At 43.2% G+C, this 16,096-nt stretch overlaps 4 non-coding genes and 1 pseudogene across 4 annotated transcripts; all 5 read right to left on the minus strand.

Moving 5' to 3' along the window:
• Positions 1 to 402: 402 nt before the first annotated feature.
• Positions 403 to 593, minus strand: LOC141204171 (U2 spliceosomal RNA). The gene has a single exon (XR_012275142.1). It is a non-coding gene; the product is annotated as a U2 spliceosomal RNA (small nuclear RNA).
• A 1,115-nt stretch (positions 594 to 1,708) lies between these two features.
• Positions 1,709 to 1,884, minus strand: LOC141204265 (U2 spliceosomal RNA; annotated as a pseudogene).
• Positions 1,885 to 8,115: 6,231 nt separating this feature from the next.
• LOC141204655 (U2 spliceosomal RNA) lies at positions 8,116 to 8,306 on the minus strand. Its single transcript, XR_012275512.1, has one exon. It is a non-coding gene; the product is annotated as a U2 spliceosomal RNA (small nuclear RNA).
• Positions 8,307 to 9,421: 1,115 nt separating this feature from the next.
• LOC141204656 (U2 spliceosomal RNA) lies at positions 9,422 to 9,612 on the minus strand. Its single transcript, XR_012275513.1, has one exon. It is a non-coding gene; the product is annotated as a U2 spliceosomal RNA (small nuclear RNA).
• A 1,115-nt stretch (positions 9,613 to 10,727) lies between these two features.
• Positions 10,728 to 10,918, minus strand: LOC141204657 (U2 spliceosomal RNA). Its single transcript, XR_012275514.1, has one exon. It is a non-coding gene; the product is annotated as a U2 spliceosomal RNA (small nuclear RNA).
• Positions 10,919 to 16,096: the final 5,178 nt, after the last annotated feature.

Here is a 16,096-nt window from a genome sequence, read left to right on the forward strand (position 1 = left end):
TTAAAAGGCTGCTGTTGATAACAAGGGCATTTGCTAAATAGATGGTGTGTGTGCAACAATATACTGAAAGGTCAATTATATTGTGCAGCTTATCTCACCACCTGTAGTTATTTAGGTGAAAGCTACAAAATGCTTGCCTAATATGTCTGTTTATCCAAAAGGAAGTAAAAAGGGAGAGCTAGAAAGATAGCATTGCATCACATTACATGGCAATGCAATGCACAGTTGCTGAAGTTGAACCAAAATGAGCTTGTAATCTGGCTTCTGCAACTTTGAACATGAAAAATCCAATGAGGAGAAGAAAAGCAGAGCCAAAGAGTCCATCCCAAAATCCGACAAACAAGCAAAATGAACAAAAAACATTGAATTCAATTCTTTCTGATTTTAGAAACTGCATTAAAGAAGGGGTGCACCGGTCCTGGAGATACTGCAATACCAGGTCAATGCGTGGAGTGGACAGAGCAAGCTCTTTTTCCATCTCTCTGTTCTAAAAATCCATTTAATATATGGTCCCCAGATAGGGGACGTATCAGATATTAAACTGATAAGAACAGATACTACACTTGATCTTAGCCAAAAGGCCGAGAAGCGATAACCAGAATTGGTTTCAAACTACGGAGCCACCCAAGGATCTTAAAAAGTCCATTTGTGGAGATGAGCTCCTGGACTCCCGTTAAGAAGACATGTTGTCAACCTCTAGATCCCTTACATGCCTGCACTTTTCGGCTTGCTGCTGCTGCAATCCACGCGTTTTAGATCTGCATAACTCCACCTCTTTAAACACAGCACCTTCACCCCCTGCTGTTCCCACCCGCCTCAACACCGTTGGAAGGGAGGAGAACCAATTAAGGCGGGGGGTGGGGTGGAACGAGCAGCTGTCTACCCTTAGCAGGAGGGCTCCTGATTACATACCTCTCCTGCTGCTGCTGCTGCTGGCTGTCCAGCAGCAGACTGAAGGTGGCTGCTGCTGTGCACAGGTATATAAAGGCTCAGAGCCTATTATGACACGCGCAGCCAGCGTTCCATTGCCACATTCCATCTACTGCAGGCAGGATACCTGGCTGGCTGAATGTCGCTGAGAAGCTCACAGAGACCGCCATAAGCAACAGTTTAACAGAATGCCACAGACTAATCAACCAAACTTTTTGGGTTGGGTTCTCTTTTATAGTCTGCAGGCATTAAATGAAAGAAGTCAGTGTTCCAGCAGAAGGAGACAACGTTTCAGAAAAGGCATTGTAGCAAACCAAAAAAGAAATTTTAAGCGCAGCAGAGTAACCAGCGCACATACCTGTTAGCTCAGGTGAGTTTAAAAGGCTGCTGTTGATAACAAGGGCATTTGCTAAATAGATGGTGTGTGTGCAACAATATACTGAAAGGTCAATTATATTGTGCAGCTTATCTCACCACCTGTAGTTATTTAGGTGAAAGCTCCAATATGCTTGCCTAATATGTCTGTTTATCCAAAAGGAAGTAAAAAGGGAGAGCTAGAAAGATAGCATTGCATCACATTACATGGCAATGCAATGCACAGTTGCTGAAGTTGAACCAAAATGAGCTTGTAATCTGGCTTCTGCAACTTTGAACATGAAAAATCCAATGAGGAGAAGAAAAGCAGAGCCAAAGAGTCCATCCCAAAATCCGACAAACAAGCAAAATGAACAAAAAACATTGAATTCAATTCTTTCTGATTTTAGAAACTGCATTAAAGAAGGGGTGCACCGGTCCTGGAGATACTGCAATACCAGGTCAATGCGTGGAGTGGACAGAGCAAGCTCTTTTTCCATCTCCCTGTTCTAAAAATCCATTTAATATATGGTCCCCAGATAGGGGACGTATCAGATATTAAACTGATAAGAACAGATTTTGCGTTTATATTTAAAATATCGTAGTCTTTATCTTTTCTTCAGAGCTTTAAAATAACATCTTCCATAGGTGATAGTTCCATATACTCAGGGCTCTTTTCTTTCCAAGCTTCTTCATATCCATTAGGTAGTACATATAAATTTCACTTAATGCCAGTCTTATACAATCCTTGACTTCTATATAGTCTCTTTTAAACAACAATATGTTTCTGGTCTTCCATAGAGCACTTTTAACACAACTCAAAGTGCACCATAAAACTCTCTCTTTTTCTTTCGTCATGTTTGGTAAAATCCCATATAAAACCACTTCATGGCTTAAAAAATTAAGACCAGATAAAAATTTTAAAAGCTCACCACAGTCTTTCCACACTTGCTGTGCAAAATCACAATTCCAAATAAGGTGCATAGTAGTCTCATCATTATTGCACTGATGCCTCGGGCAGGTTTGTATAGTGCTAAGTCTTCTTTTATACTGGAAATCACGAGTCGGTAAACATTCCTGCACAATCATCCAAGCTAAGTCTTTATGTTGATTCATCAGGTAAGGTGCATTTGTTAAATTCCATATTTTAGTGACTCTGCTATATGAATAATGGCTTATGGGCGTCAAAGTTTCTTTCTTTTTTAATTGCTGCAGCAGCTTCCTTGCATTCTTCAATGTCTCCATCTCAAAAGAATCTAGGCCATATAATCTGATAACTTTCTCCAGGATGGCATATTGTTGTGGAGGGGATAACAACACTGGGCTTGTTAAAGAAATGGATATCCACTTTCGCCTCCTAAAAATGTGGCCAGCTGCATATCTTAAAAAATGTGCCCAAGGGCTTGAAGCAAACATATATTTAAAACAGAGGCTAAAAAACTTGGAGTATAAAAACAGTTTGACGTTGGGAACATCCTTACCACCAAGGTGGTGCATCTTGTACATTGTTTCTCTCTTCACCTTTTCGAACTTAGAGTTCCACACAAATTCAAACAGCATTCTCTGTAATCTTCTCGCTGTAAGGTCACTTGGGGGATAAACATAACTGAGATATAACATGACAGGAAGCAGAAGGGCCTTAATAATTAAAACTTTACCTTCGATTGTTAATTTTCTTAATTTCCAAAAGTCAATCTTCTTTTGTATTTTGTCCCTTACTCCATCCCAGCTCTTCATTCCATCATTCTGTCGATCAAAAATCACGCCCAGAATTTTAATCTTCTCTGACTGCATCGGGAGATCAGGGATGGACACATCCGCCCAATTGCCACGGACAAAACAATCACATTTCTCAATGTTTAACTTAAAACCTGAGGCTTCACAAAAAAAATTGGTCGTTCTTATAGCTCTCCTGAGAGCGGCAGGTGATGAACAAAAAATAGTAATATCATCCATGTAGCCCATTACCTTCACATCTCTTCCATGTCCTCCAGGGATAGGGACACCTTTAATCACTTTATCCTCTCGTAGCATAGATAAAAGAGGCTCTATTGCACATATAAATAGCACTGGGGACAAAGGGCAGCCTTGCTTCACACCTGAATGCAAAAACACTTCATTAGACAAAAATCCATTGATTAAAATTTTACTAAAAGAGTTCTTATATAAAAGTGCCACTTGCTTGATAAAAATTTCAGGGAAGCCCATTTTTTTTAAAACCAACCATAAAAAACAATGAGAGACACGATCAAAAGCCTTTTGAAAATCCAACGATAAAATTGCTAAGTCTTGCTTCCTGGATTGCTGGTACCATATGACATCGCGGATGGTATTGAGATGCTCCGCAACTCCTCTTCCTGGCACCCCACATACCTGGTCTTCATAAATAACTTTGGATAAAACTTTTTTAAAACGGTTCACTAAAATTTTGGACATCAACTTGTAATCAACATTCAACAGTGTGATTGGTCTCCAGTTTGCCAGATGGGATTTGGCTCCTTTTTTAAAAATCAGGGAGACCAGACCACTTCTCCAAGATATAGGCAGGATATCACACTTAAAAGCTTCTTTGATTACTAAAAACAAGTCGGGTTTTAAAAAATTCCAAAATTCACGATAAAATTCAACAGGCAAACCGTCAGAACCAGGGGTTTTCCCATAGGAAAAACTTTTGATAGCAGCATCTACTTCCGACAAGGTGACTTCAGTGCATAACAATTCTTGGTCTTCGCGGCTCAGACTATTTTTTAATGAATTAAGGGCATCTTCAGTAAAAGACTGGTCTATAGTTTTCTCATTAAAAAGCTGCTGATAAAACTGGTGAGCTTGGTTGAGCATACCTTCAGTTGTAGTTTCACCCTCTAATTCTGTTATCATTTCCTTAGCAGCAACTACTTTTTTAAAAAAAAATCTTGAGCACTTTTCATTTTTCTCCATCACTTCAATTTTTGAGTTATAAATTATTTCCTTACCCTTCGACTCTATACTCTTTTTAATTTCTTTTTTTGTTGCTTCAATTAAATCGTCCATTTCAAGTCCCACATCTCTTAGTTGATAACAGGTCTGCAATTTAGTAATAAGCCTTTTATGCCAAGCGGACTTTTCTCTTGCATTGGCTATGCTGACCTTGATAAAAAAACTTTTTATCTTCATCTTGCTGTATTCCCACCATTCTAGCAGAGTTAAAAATTTTTGTTGTTTTGTTCTTAAATAATTAAAAAACGCTTTAAAATCTGTTCTTACCTTAGGATCTTGTAACAATGTTGTATTTAGCCTCCAAACTCCTCTTGCCTTGACAAGCCCAGGTAATTCTAACTCTGATAGCAACATCTTATGATCTGAAAAAATGTTTGGGATTAAGACAACAGATTTGACATTCACATATTGGGACATGAAAATAAAATCAATACGAGATTTAGAAGAAGAGTTCTCCCAAGTATAACCGGGATCATTACTACGGATCTCTTTCCAGGAGTCTCTAAGAAAAAAATCAGTTAACAAATCCTTTAGTTGTTTCTCTGTTTTGTCTTTTTTAGGAACGGTGGAACTCCCGCTTCTCCCTTCACCAGGCAAGACACAATTGAAATCCCCACAGAACATCAGAGGCGATGAACCAGGTAGGTAATATTGCACATCTTCAAACAACTGATGTCTCTCTTCCTTCACCGGAGAAGCATAAATGTTCAAAAGTCTAAAGTCCACACCTTTAAAACTAATATTTAAGAAAAGAGCACGTCCAGAAGAAATGTCCACAAAAGAGTTGATTTTAAAGTCATGCGACCTAAACAGCACTCCAATGCCAGAGGAACGATTTTCATTATCTCCGGACCAGATAGAGGGCCCATGAGGCCAATCTTTTCTTAAATCTGCATAATTCATATCAAAGTCAATGTTACATTCTTGCAAACAAAAGACATCACAGTCCACTGTTGACAGGTAGGAAAACAAAGCAGCCCTTCTTGTAGAGCCCCTTATACTCCTCACATTGAGCGAGGCTACTTTAATTGATGAGGTCATGATAGGTTAGTTCAGGTCACACTACTGTCAGAATCAGACATAAAGCCCACCGATGTTAACGGGCTCTGCACTTCTGAGTCCGAAAAAGAAATGTTTATAGGGTCTGAAGGCCTTGGCTCCTCAGGAGGGGCAGCGGGAGCCATTGGCTTGTATTGCAGAAGACTTGGTTTTAATGGACACTTCTTGGAAGTCTCCCTGGCCACATTCTCATCAGACCTATCATCTGTTTTCCTTTTCCTACGAGTTTCCAGCTCCATTGCTTCTTCCTCCGAGCTAAATGTCCCGATTTCAGCAGAGGGACTCCCCTCCACCACCATATCACCCGGATCAGAATCAGCAGCCCAGTCCTTAGATAAAGCTTCCCTCCTCTCAGGACGGACAGGTTTCTCAGCTGGAGGTTTCTGCATAGACGTGGGCTTATGCGCAGCAGGAATAGGAGAACTGGCAGGTTTTCCCTGTGCAGCAGGCACTGAAGTGCTTGTGGACCCGCCTACAGGGGGTTGTGTTCGCACAGTAGATACAGGAGCACCGGTGGGACCCCCCTTAGCAGCAGGAGCAGGAGGGTTGGTTGGCTTCCTCTGTGCAGCAGGTGCAGACGTACCACCTGATGTACTAGCAGGCTTGGTCTGTGGAGCAGGTACTGGAGAGCTAGAAGACTGCCCCCGCGCTGTAGACGCACCCGCAGGAGCAGGAACAGCAGAGGGCTGCCTCTGCCCCCCGGGAGCAGATGGAGGCACACGGGCAGGTTGCTTTGCCAGCGTTTCAGCATAGGTTTCCGCCTTTTTCTTCAAAGGACACTCCCGGAAGGAGTGACCTGGGACCCGGCAGATGTTGCACACCATCTCATTGGTACAGTCCATTGTGGCATGTCCATGCTTGTAGCACTTCTTACAGATTGCCACCTCCTCCTTGCAGTTCTCATAACTGTGACCGAAACACATGCATTTCCGGCAGAAGAGGGGCATGTCCGGGTAGAAGAGGCGCCCCCGCTCCCTACCGATCAGGAAACTTGACGGAGGATGACGCTGACCACCAATGCCATTTGGATCTTCACAAAATTTAACAAAAAATTTATGCTTTCCCGTCCAGAGGTTTTCCTCATTCATGACCTTGTGGGAATACCGCAGTTCTGGGAAATAGTTTTGAAGAAAGCAAATAATATTAACTAAGGGAACATGAGGGTTGCTCATCTGAACCACGAGCGGCTTCTCTCCACCGGAGTAAAGGATGACAAAGGTGAGTCCTTTAAGATCCTCATCTGAAAGGTGCAGGTGAATCTGGCGGAAGAGGTTCTGGCACGCATACTCCGACTCCAGAGTCAAAGTGAAGGAACCGGGGCGATCTTGAAGGGCCAGGATGTCTTCCCTCTTTACTCCTAGGATCTCCAGCAGCACTCTCCTCACGAAAAACTTCAAGGTCAACTTCTCCTTGGATGCATCGTCCACTTCGATCTTGAAAGAGTTCTTGATGCGAAGGTCACCAGCTCTGGCATAGCGCACTGCGGCCGCTACTGCTGATGCCATCTTCAAAAGGTAGATAGGGTCGATCGCCTTCTTGGTTTCTTTGCGTATCTGCCCCCTAAAGCAGCATGAGGCTTAAGACGGCTTTTACACCGCCGATGCCTCAAGGCCAAGGGCACGATTGGCTTAGAATCCTTCTGGCAAGATGTGGTATCTTAGCCAAAAGGCCGAGAAGCGATAACCAGAATTGGTTTCAAACTACGGAGCCACCCAAGGATCCTGAAAAGTCCATTTGTGGAGATGAGCTCCTGGACTCCCGTTAAGAAGACATGTTGTCAACCTCTAGATCCCTTACATGCCTGCACTTTTCGGCTTGCTGCTGCTGCAATCCACGCGTTTTAGATCTGCATAACTCCACCTCTTTAAACACAGCACCTTCACCCCCTGCTGTTCCCACCCGCCTCAACACCGTTGGAAGGGAGGAGAACCAATTAAGGCGGGGGGTGGGGTGGAACGAGCAGCTGTCTACCCTTAGCAGGAGGGCTCCTGATTACATACCTCTCCTGCTGCTGCTGCTGCTGGCTGTCCAGCAGCAGACTGAAGGTGGCTGCTGCTGTGCACAGGTATATAAAGGCTCAGAGCCTATTATGACACGCGCAGCCAGCGTTCCATTGCCACATTCCATCTACTGCAGGCAGGATACCTGGCTGGCTGAATGTCGCTGAGAAGCTCACAGAGACCGCCATAAGCAACAGTTTAACAGAATGCCACAGACTAATCAAACAAACTTTTTGGGTTGGGTTCTCTTTTATAGTCTGCAGGCATTAAATGAAAGAAGTCAGTGTTCCAGCAGAAGGAGACAACGTTTCAGAAAAGGCATTGTAGCAAACCAAAAAAGAAATTTTAAGCGCAGCAGAGTAACCAGCGCACATACCTGTTAGCTCAGGTGAGTTTAAAAGGCTGCTGTTGATAACAAGGGCATTTGCTAAATAGATGGTGTGTGTGCAACAATATACTGAAAGGTCAATTATATTGTGCAGCTTATCTCACCACCTGTAGTTATTTAGGTGAAAGCTCCAATATGCTTGCCTAATATGTCTGTTTATCCAAAAGGAAGTAAAAAGGGAGAGCTAGAAAGATAGCATTGCATCACATTACATGGCAATGCAATGCACAGTTGCTGAAGTTGAACCAAAATGAGCTTGTAATCTGGCTTCTGCAACTTTGAACATGAAAAATCCAATGAGGAGAAGAAAAGCAGAGCCAAAGAGTCCATCCCAAAATCCGACAAACAAGCAAAATGAACAAAAAACATTGAATTCAATTCTTTCTGATTTTAGAAACTGCATTAAAGAAGGGGTGCACCGGTCCTGGAGATACTGCAATACCAGGTCAATGCGTGGAGTGGACAGAGCAAGCTCTTTTTCCATCTCCCTGTTCTAAAAATCCATTTAATATATGGTCCCCAGATAGGGGACGTATCAGATATTAAACTGATAAGAACAGATACTACACTTGATCTTAGCCAAAAGGCCGAGAAGCGATAACCAGAATTGGTTTCAAACTACGGAGCCACCCAAGGATCCTAAAAAGTCCATTTGTGGAGATGAGCTCCTGGACTCCCGTTAAGAAGACATGTTGTCAACCTCTAGATCCCTTACATGCCTGCACTTTTCGGCTTGCTGCTGCTGCAATCCACGCATTTTAGATCTGCATAACTCCACCTCTTTAAACACAGCACCTTCACCCCCTGCTGTTCCCACCCGCCTCAACACCGTTGGAAGGGAGGAGAACCAATTAAGGCGGGGGGTGGGGTGGAACGAGCAGCTGTCTACCCTTAGCAGGAGGGCTCCTGATTACATACCTCTCCTGCTGCTGCTGCTGCTGGCTGTCCAGCAGCAGACTGAAGGTGGCTGCTGCTGTGCACAGGTATATAAAGGCTCAGAGCCTATTATGACACGCGCAGCCAGCGTTCCATTGCCACATTCCATCTACTGCAGGCAGGATACCTGGCTGGCTGAATGTCGCTGAGAAGCTCACAGAGACCGCCATAAGCAACAGTTTAACAGAATGCCACAGACTAATCAACCAAACTTTTTGGGTTGGGTTCTCTTTTATAGTCTGCAGGCATTAAATGAAAGAAGTCAGTGTTCCAGCAGAAGGAGACAACGTTTCAGAAAAGGCATTGTAGCAAACCAAAAAAGAAATTTTAAGCGCAGCAGAGTAACCAGCGCACATACCTGTTAGCTCAGGTGAGTTTAAAAGGCTGCTGTTGATAACAAGGGCATTTGCTAAATAGATGGTGTGTGTGCAACAATATACTGAAAGGTCAATTATATTGTGCAGCTTATCTCACCACCTGTAGTTATTTAGGTGAAAGCTCCAAAATGCTTGCCTAATATGTCTGTTTATCCAAAAGGAAGTAAAAAGGGAGAGCTAGAAAGATAGCATTGCATCACATTACATGGCAATGCAATGCACAGTTGCTGAAGTTGATCCAAAATGAGCTTGTAATCTGGCTTCTGCAACTTTGAACATGAAAAATCCAATGAGGAGAAGAAAAGCAGAGCCAAAGAGTCCATCCCAAAATCCGACAAACAAGCAAAATGAACAAAAAACATTGAATTCAATTCTTTCTGATTTTAGAAACTGCATTAAAGAAGGGGTGCACCGGTCCTGGAGATACTGCAATACCAGGTCAATGCGTGGAGTGGACAGAGCAAGCTCTTTTTCCATCTCCCTGTTCTAAAAATCCATTTAATATATGGTCCCCAGATAGGGGACGTATCAGATATTAAACTGATAAGAACAGATACTACACTTGATCTTAGCCAAAAGGCCGAGAAGCGATAACCAGAATTGGTTTCAAACTACGGAGCCACCCAAGGATCCTAAAAAGTCCATTTGTGGAGATGAGCTCCTGGACTCCCGTTAAGAAGACATGTTGTCAACCTCTAGATCCCTTACATGCCTGCACTTTTCGGCTTGCTGCTGCTGCAATCCACGTGTTTTAGATCTGCATAACTCCACCTCTTTAAACACAGCACCTTCACCCCCTGCTGTTCCCACCCGCCTCAACACCGTTGGAAGGGAGGAGAACCAATTAAGGCGGGGGGTGGGGTGGAACGAGCAGCTGTCTACCCTTAGCAGGAGGGCTCCTGATTACATACCTCTCCTGCTGCTGCTGCTGCTGGCTGTCCAGCAGCAGACTGAAGGTGGCTGCTGCTGTGCACAGGTATATAAAGGCTCAGAGCCTATTATGACACGCGCAGCCAGCGTTCCATTGCCACATTCCATCTACTGCAGGCAGGATACCTGGCTGGCTGAATGTCGCTGAGAAGCTCACAGAGACCGCCATAAGCAACAGTTTAACAGAATGCCACAGACTAATCAACCAAACTTTTTGGGTTGGGTTCTCTTTTATAGTCTGCAGGCATTAAATGAAAGAAGTCAGTGTTCCAGCAGAAGGAGACAACGTTTCAGAAAAGGCATTGTAGCAAACCAAAAAAGAAATTTTAAGCGCAGCAGAGTAACCAGCGCACATACCTGTTAGCTCAGGTGAGTTTAAAAGGCTGCTGTTGATAACAAGGGCATTTGCTAAATAGATGGTGTGTGTGCAACAATATACTGAAAGGTCAATTATATTGTGCAGCTTATCTCACCACCTGTAGTTATTTAGGTGAAAGCTCCAAAATGCTTGCCTAATATGTCTGTTTATCCAAAAGGAAGTAAAAAGGGAGAGCTAGAAAGATAGCATTGCATCACATTACATGGCAATGCAATGCACAGTTGCTGAAGTTGAACCAAAATGAGCTTGTAATCTGGCTTCTGCAACTTTGAACATGAAAAATCCAATGAGGAGAAGAAAAGCAGAGCCAAAGAGTCCATCCCAAAATCCGACAAACAAGCAAAATGAACACAAAACATTGAATTCAATTCTTTCTGATTTTAGAAACTGCATTAAAGAAGGGGTGCACCGGTCCTGGAGATACTGCAATACCAGGTCAATGCGTGGAGTGGACAGAGCAAGCTCTTTTTCCATCTCCCTGTTCTAAAAATCCATTTAATATATGGTCCCCAGATAGGGGACGTATCAGATATTAAACTGATAAGAACAGATACTACACTTGATCTTAGCCAAAAGGCCGAGAAGCGATAACCAGAATTGGTTTCAAACTACGGAGCCACCCAAGGATCCTAAAAAGTCCATTTGTGGAGATGAGCTCCTGGACTCCCGTTAAGAAGACATGTTGTCAACCTCTAGATCCCTTACATGCCTGCACTTTTCGGCTTGCTGCTGCTGCAATCCACGCGTTTTAGATCTGCATAACTCCACCTCTTTAAACACAGCACCTTCACCCCCTGCTGTTCCCACCCGCCTCAACACCGTTGGAAGGGAGGAGAACCAATTAAGGCGGGGGGTGGGGTGGAACGAGCAGCTGTCTACCCTTAGCAGGAGGGCTCCTGATTACATACCTCTCCTGCTGCTGCTGCTGCTGGCTGTCCAGCAGCAGACTGAAGGTGGCTGCTGCTGTGCACAGGTATATAAAGGCTCAGAGCCTATTATGACACGCGCAGCCAGCGTTCCATTGCCACATTCCATCTACTGCAGGCAGGATACCTGGCTGGCTGAATGTCGCTGAGAAGCTCACAGAGACCGCCATAAGCAACAGTTTAACAGAATGCCACAGACTAATCAACCAAACTTTTTGGGTTGGGTTCTCTTTTATAGTCTGCAGGCATTAAATGAAAGAAGTCAGTGTTCCAGCAGAAGGAGACAACGTTTCAGAAAAGGCATTGTAGCAAACCAAAAAAGAAATTTTAAGCGCAGCAGAGTAAAACCAGGGGAGGAGTCCTGAGGAGATAATTTGCATAATCCCACTGCATTTTGGGGTAAGTGAAGAGTCTCCGCGAGCTCAAAGAACACTGGATTTTGGCTGTTGGAGCTGAAAAGAGGACATCGGTAAACCAGGGGAGGAGTCCTGAGGAGATAATTTGCATATTCCCACTGCATTTTGGGGTAAGTGAAGAGTCTCCGCGAGCTCAAAGAACACTGGATTTTGGCTGTTGGAGCTGAAAAGAGGACATCGGTAAACCAGGGGAGGAGTCCTGAGGAGATAATTTGCATATTCCCACTGCATTTTGGGGTAAGTGAAGAGTCTCCGCGAGCTCAAAGAACACTGGATTTTGGCTGTTGGAGCTGAAAAGAGGACATCGGTAAACCAGGGGAGGAGTCCTGAGGAGATAATTTGCATATTCCCACTGCATTTTGGGGTAAGTGAAGAGTCTCCGCGAGCTCAAAGAACACTGGATTTTGGCTGTTGGAGCTGAAAAGAGGACATCGGTAAACCAGGGGAGGAGTCCTGAGGAGATAATTTGCATATTCCCACTGCATTTTGGGGTAAGTGAAGAGTCTCCGCGAGCTCAAAGAACACTGGATTTTGGCTGTTGGAGCTGAAAAGAGGACATCGGTAAACCAGGGGAGGAGTCCTGAGGAGATAATTTGCATATTCCCACTGCATTTTGGGGTAAGTGAAGAGTCTCCACGAGCTCAAAGAACACTGGATTTTGGCTGTTGGAGCTGAAAAGAGGACATCGGTAAACCAGGGGAGGAGTCCTGAGGAGATAATTTGCATATTCCCACTGCATTTTGGGGTAAGTGAAGAGTCTCCGCGAGCTCAAAGAACACTGGATTTTGGCTGTTGGAGCTGAAAAGAGGACATCGGTAAACCAGGGGAGGAGTCCTGAGGAGATAATTTGCATATTCCCACTGCATTTTGGGGTAAGTGAAGAGTCTCCGCGAGCTCAAAGAACACTGGATTTTGGCTGTTGGAGCTGAAAAGAGGACATCGGTAAACCAGGGGAGGAGTCCTGAGGAGATAATTTGCATATTCCCACTGCATTTTGGGGTAAGTGAAGAGTCTCCACGAGCTCAAAGAACACTGGATTTTGGCTGTTGGAGCTGAAAAGAGGACATCGGTAAACCGCGCGCCAGTAGGCGCGCGCATTTTGAAGCTTTTTTTTTAAGCTTTTTTCACTATTTTCAGAACATTAACAATAAGAACATGGAAGAGTCCAGGAGCCATTTGGTGAGCTGCATATCCTGCTACATGTTCACAGACTTGCCAGTGGAAAAGCCAAACTTCACATGCCAGAAATGCAAGCTTGTGTCCCTGTTGGAGGAAAAGTTGCGAAATCTAGAAGAGAGGTTAACTACCTTGAAAATCATTAAGGAAGGTGAAGAGTTCTTAGACAGAGCAGAATTATCTCTTCATGATTCAGAAAGAGAAGAAATTCAAACTGCACCTGACGAAACAGAGGAATGGAAGCATGTGACCCACAGAAGCAGGAGGATCGAGAGGCAGTCAGCACCCATACTGCTCAGGAACCAGTACCAGGCTCTCACGCAGGAGAACCATGAAGAAATACAGCAAAATAAGACTTTGCCAGCAATGAATAACCTTGTAAGCCCTCAGAATCCTCCTGGATGGAGAAAGAAGAATGTTGTGAAGAAAAAACGGAGAGTGGTGGTCATGGGGGATTCCCTGTTAAGAGGAACAGAGGCCGCTATCTGCAGACCAGACATAACCTCAAGAGAAATGTGCTGTCTTCCAGGAGCAAAAATTAAAGATGTGTCTGACAGGATATCAAGACTCTTCAGACCTACAGATCACTACCCATTCCTGCTAATACATGTGGGGACAAATGACACCGCAAGAAAGGACCTGGAAACCATCTGCAGTGACTTTGAAGACTTAGGCAAGAAAGTGAAAGAATTGGGAGTGCAGGTGGTCTTCTCATCCATCCTCCCAGTGGATGGCCATGGAACAATGAGGTGGAATAAGATTCTACAGGTGAACAACTGGCTACATCGATGGTGCCGTCAACAAGGATTTGGATTTCTGGATCACGGAATGAATTACCTATACGATGGACTACTTGCTAGAGATGGGGTGCACCTTACGAAGACTGGAAAACATGTATTTGGAAGTCGCCTTGCTACACTCATCAGAAGAGCTTTAAACTAGAACAATGTGGGAAGGGAAGCAAAAGGCCAGAAAAAGCCATACAGCTGACAAATACTATTGAGATCTCTGCTACTGGAAGTGGAAAGGAAGAACAAAGACAAAACAATTTAAATAATAAAAATATGGGAGGAAGAGAAACCAATCACAAACTAAAATGTTTTTATACAAATGCACAAAGCATGGGCAACAAACAAGGAGAATTGGAACTACTAATGCAGGAAAAGGAATATGATGTCATTGGAATCACTGAAACTTGGTGGGACGATACACATGATTGGAATAAAAGGCTAAAAGGATACACCTTATTTGCAAGAAACAGACTTGATAAACGAGGAGGAGGTGTTGCATTGTATGTTAGAAAAGCGTATATCTGCACAGAGATTGAAGCTTCAGAGACTGGGAGTTCTGTGGAAACTGTTTGGGTAAGAATACAAGGAGAGAACAGCGGAAAGGACACCATTGTAGGCATTTACTACAGGCCACCTGGGCAAGCTGAAGATATGGATGAACTCTTTATGTATCAAATGACCAAGTTCTCCAAAAAATATGACGTAGTGGTCATGGGAGATTTCAACTATCCAGACATTTGTTGGGAATCTCTCTCAAGTAAAACTAACAGGTCAAGCAAATTCTTATCCTCTCTTGCTGACAACTTTATCTTCCAAAAGGTAGGGGAGAAAACAAGGGGATCTGCTACTTTGGATCTAATCCTTATAAACAGGGAGGAAATGGTTGAGGAGGTAAAGGTGGCTGGGACCCTAGGAGGCAGCAATCATGCTATTATAGAATTTTGGATAACTAGAGGAGGAAGACATGTGAAGACTCAGACTTCAAGGTTAGATTTTAGAAAGGCAGATTTTAAGAGACTCAGAAAGAGAATAGGAGGGATCCAATGGCTGGATGTCCTTAAGGACAAAAATGTCCAGGAAGGATGGGAAATTTTTAAAAATGAGATTCTCAAAGCACAATCGTTAACAATCCCGAAAAGTAGGAAGAATGGGAAGCATTTAAGGAAACCAGGATGGATGAACACAGAACTTAAACACATGCTAAAAAGAAAGAAAGAAATGTTTATTAAATGGAAAGAGGGAGGCATATCTAAAGAAGATTATAATGCAGTCTGCAGATCCTGTAGGGCACGTATCAGGTTAGCTAAAGCTGACAATGAATTAAGGCTTGCAAGAGATGTCAAAAGCAATAAAAAAGGATTTTGGGGGTATGTCAAAAGTAAAAGAAAAGTCAAAGATGCTATAGGATTTTTACAGGATGAAAATGGAGAAATGGTAAGAGAGGATGTTGAGAAGGCCGAACTTTTTAATTCCTATTTTGCATCTGTTTTCCCTCAGAAAGAAAATGTAACATCAACTGATCTTCACTGTCCTTTTAAAGGAATAGAGGAATCCAAGTTATCTGTAAACAGAAAGCTTGTGAGGGAATATTTAGCTAACATAAATGAGTTCAAGTCTCCAGGTCCAGATGAATTACACCCCAGAGTACTGAAGGAGATCGTAGAAGAAATTTTAGAACCACTCTCCATAATCTTTGAAAATTCTTGGAGAACAGGAGAAGTCCCAGAAGACTGGAGAAGAGCAAATGTTGTTCCTATCTTCAAAAAGGGGAAGAAGGTGGACCCAGGGAACTATAGGCCGGTGAGTCTGACTTCTATACCAGGAAAGATCTTTGAACAAATTATTAAACAACATGTATGTAAGTACATGGATAAGAATGAAGTGATTAACCAGAGTCAGCATGGGTTTGTAACTAACAAGTCATGTCAGACTAACTTAATTTCCTTCTATGACAGAATCACTGACTGGGTGGATCAGGGAAATGCTGTAGATATAGTATATCTTGACTTCAGCAAAGCATTTGACAAAGTATCTCACACCATCCTTATTGAAAAAATGACCAAGTATGCAATGGACCAGGCAACTGTTAGGTGGATTCATAACTGGCTTAGTGATCGGACTCAAAGGGTGGTTGTAAATGGCTTCACATCCAGCTGGATGAATGTCTCAAGTGGGGTACCACAGGGCTCCGTCCTGGGACCTGTATTGTTCAACATCTTTATCAATGATTTAGATGAAGGAATTGAGGGTAAACTGATTAAATTTGCTGATGACACAAAGCTAGGAGGGATAGCTAATACTAGAGAAGAGAGAGAGAGGATTCAAAAAGACCTAAATAAACTGGAGCAGTGGGCAGCAACCAACAGAATGGTTTTTAACAGGGAAAAATGCAAAGTACTACATCTGGGCAATAAAAATGAAAAAAGCATATACAGAATGGGAGGAATAGAGCTAAGCA

This window comes from Phyllobates terribilis, unplaced genomic scaffold, assembly GCF_046119375.1.
Source record: "Phyllobates terribilis strain yellow unplaced genomic scaffold, ASM4611937v1 Scaffold_134__1_contigs__length_4944459, whole genome shotgun sequence".
NCBI lineage: Eukaryota > Metazoa > Chordata > Amphibia > Anura > Dendrobatidae > Phyllobates > Phyllobates terribilis.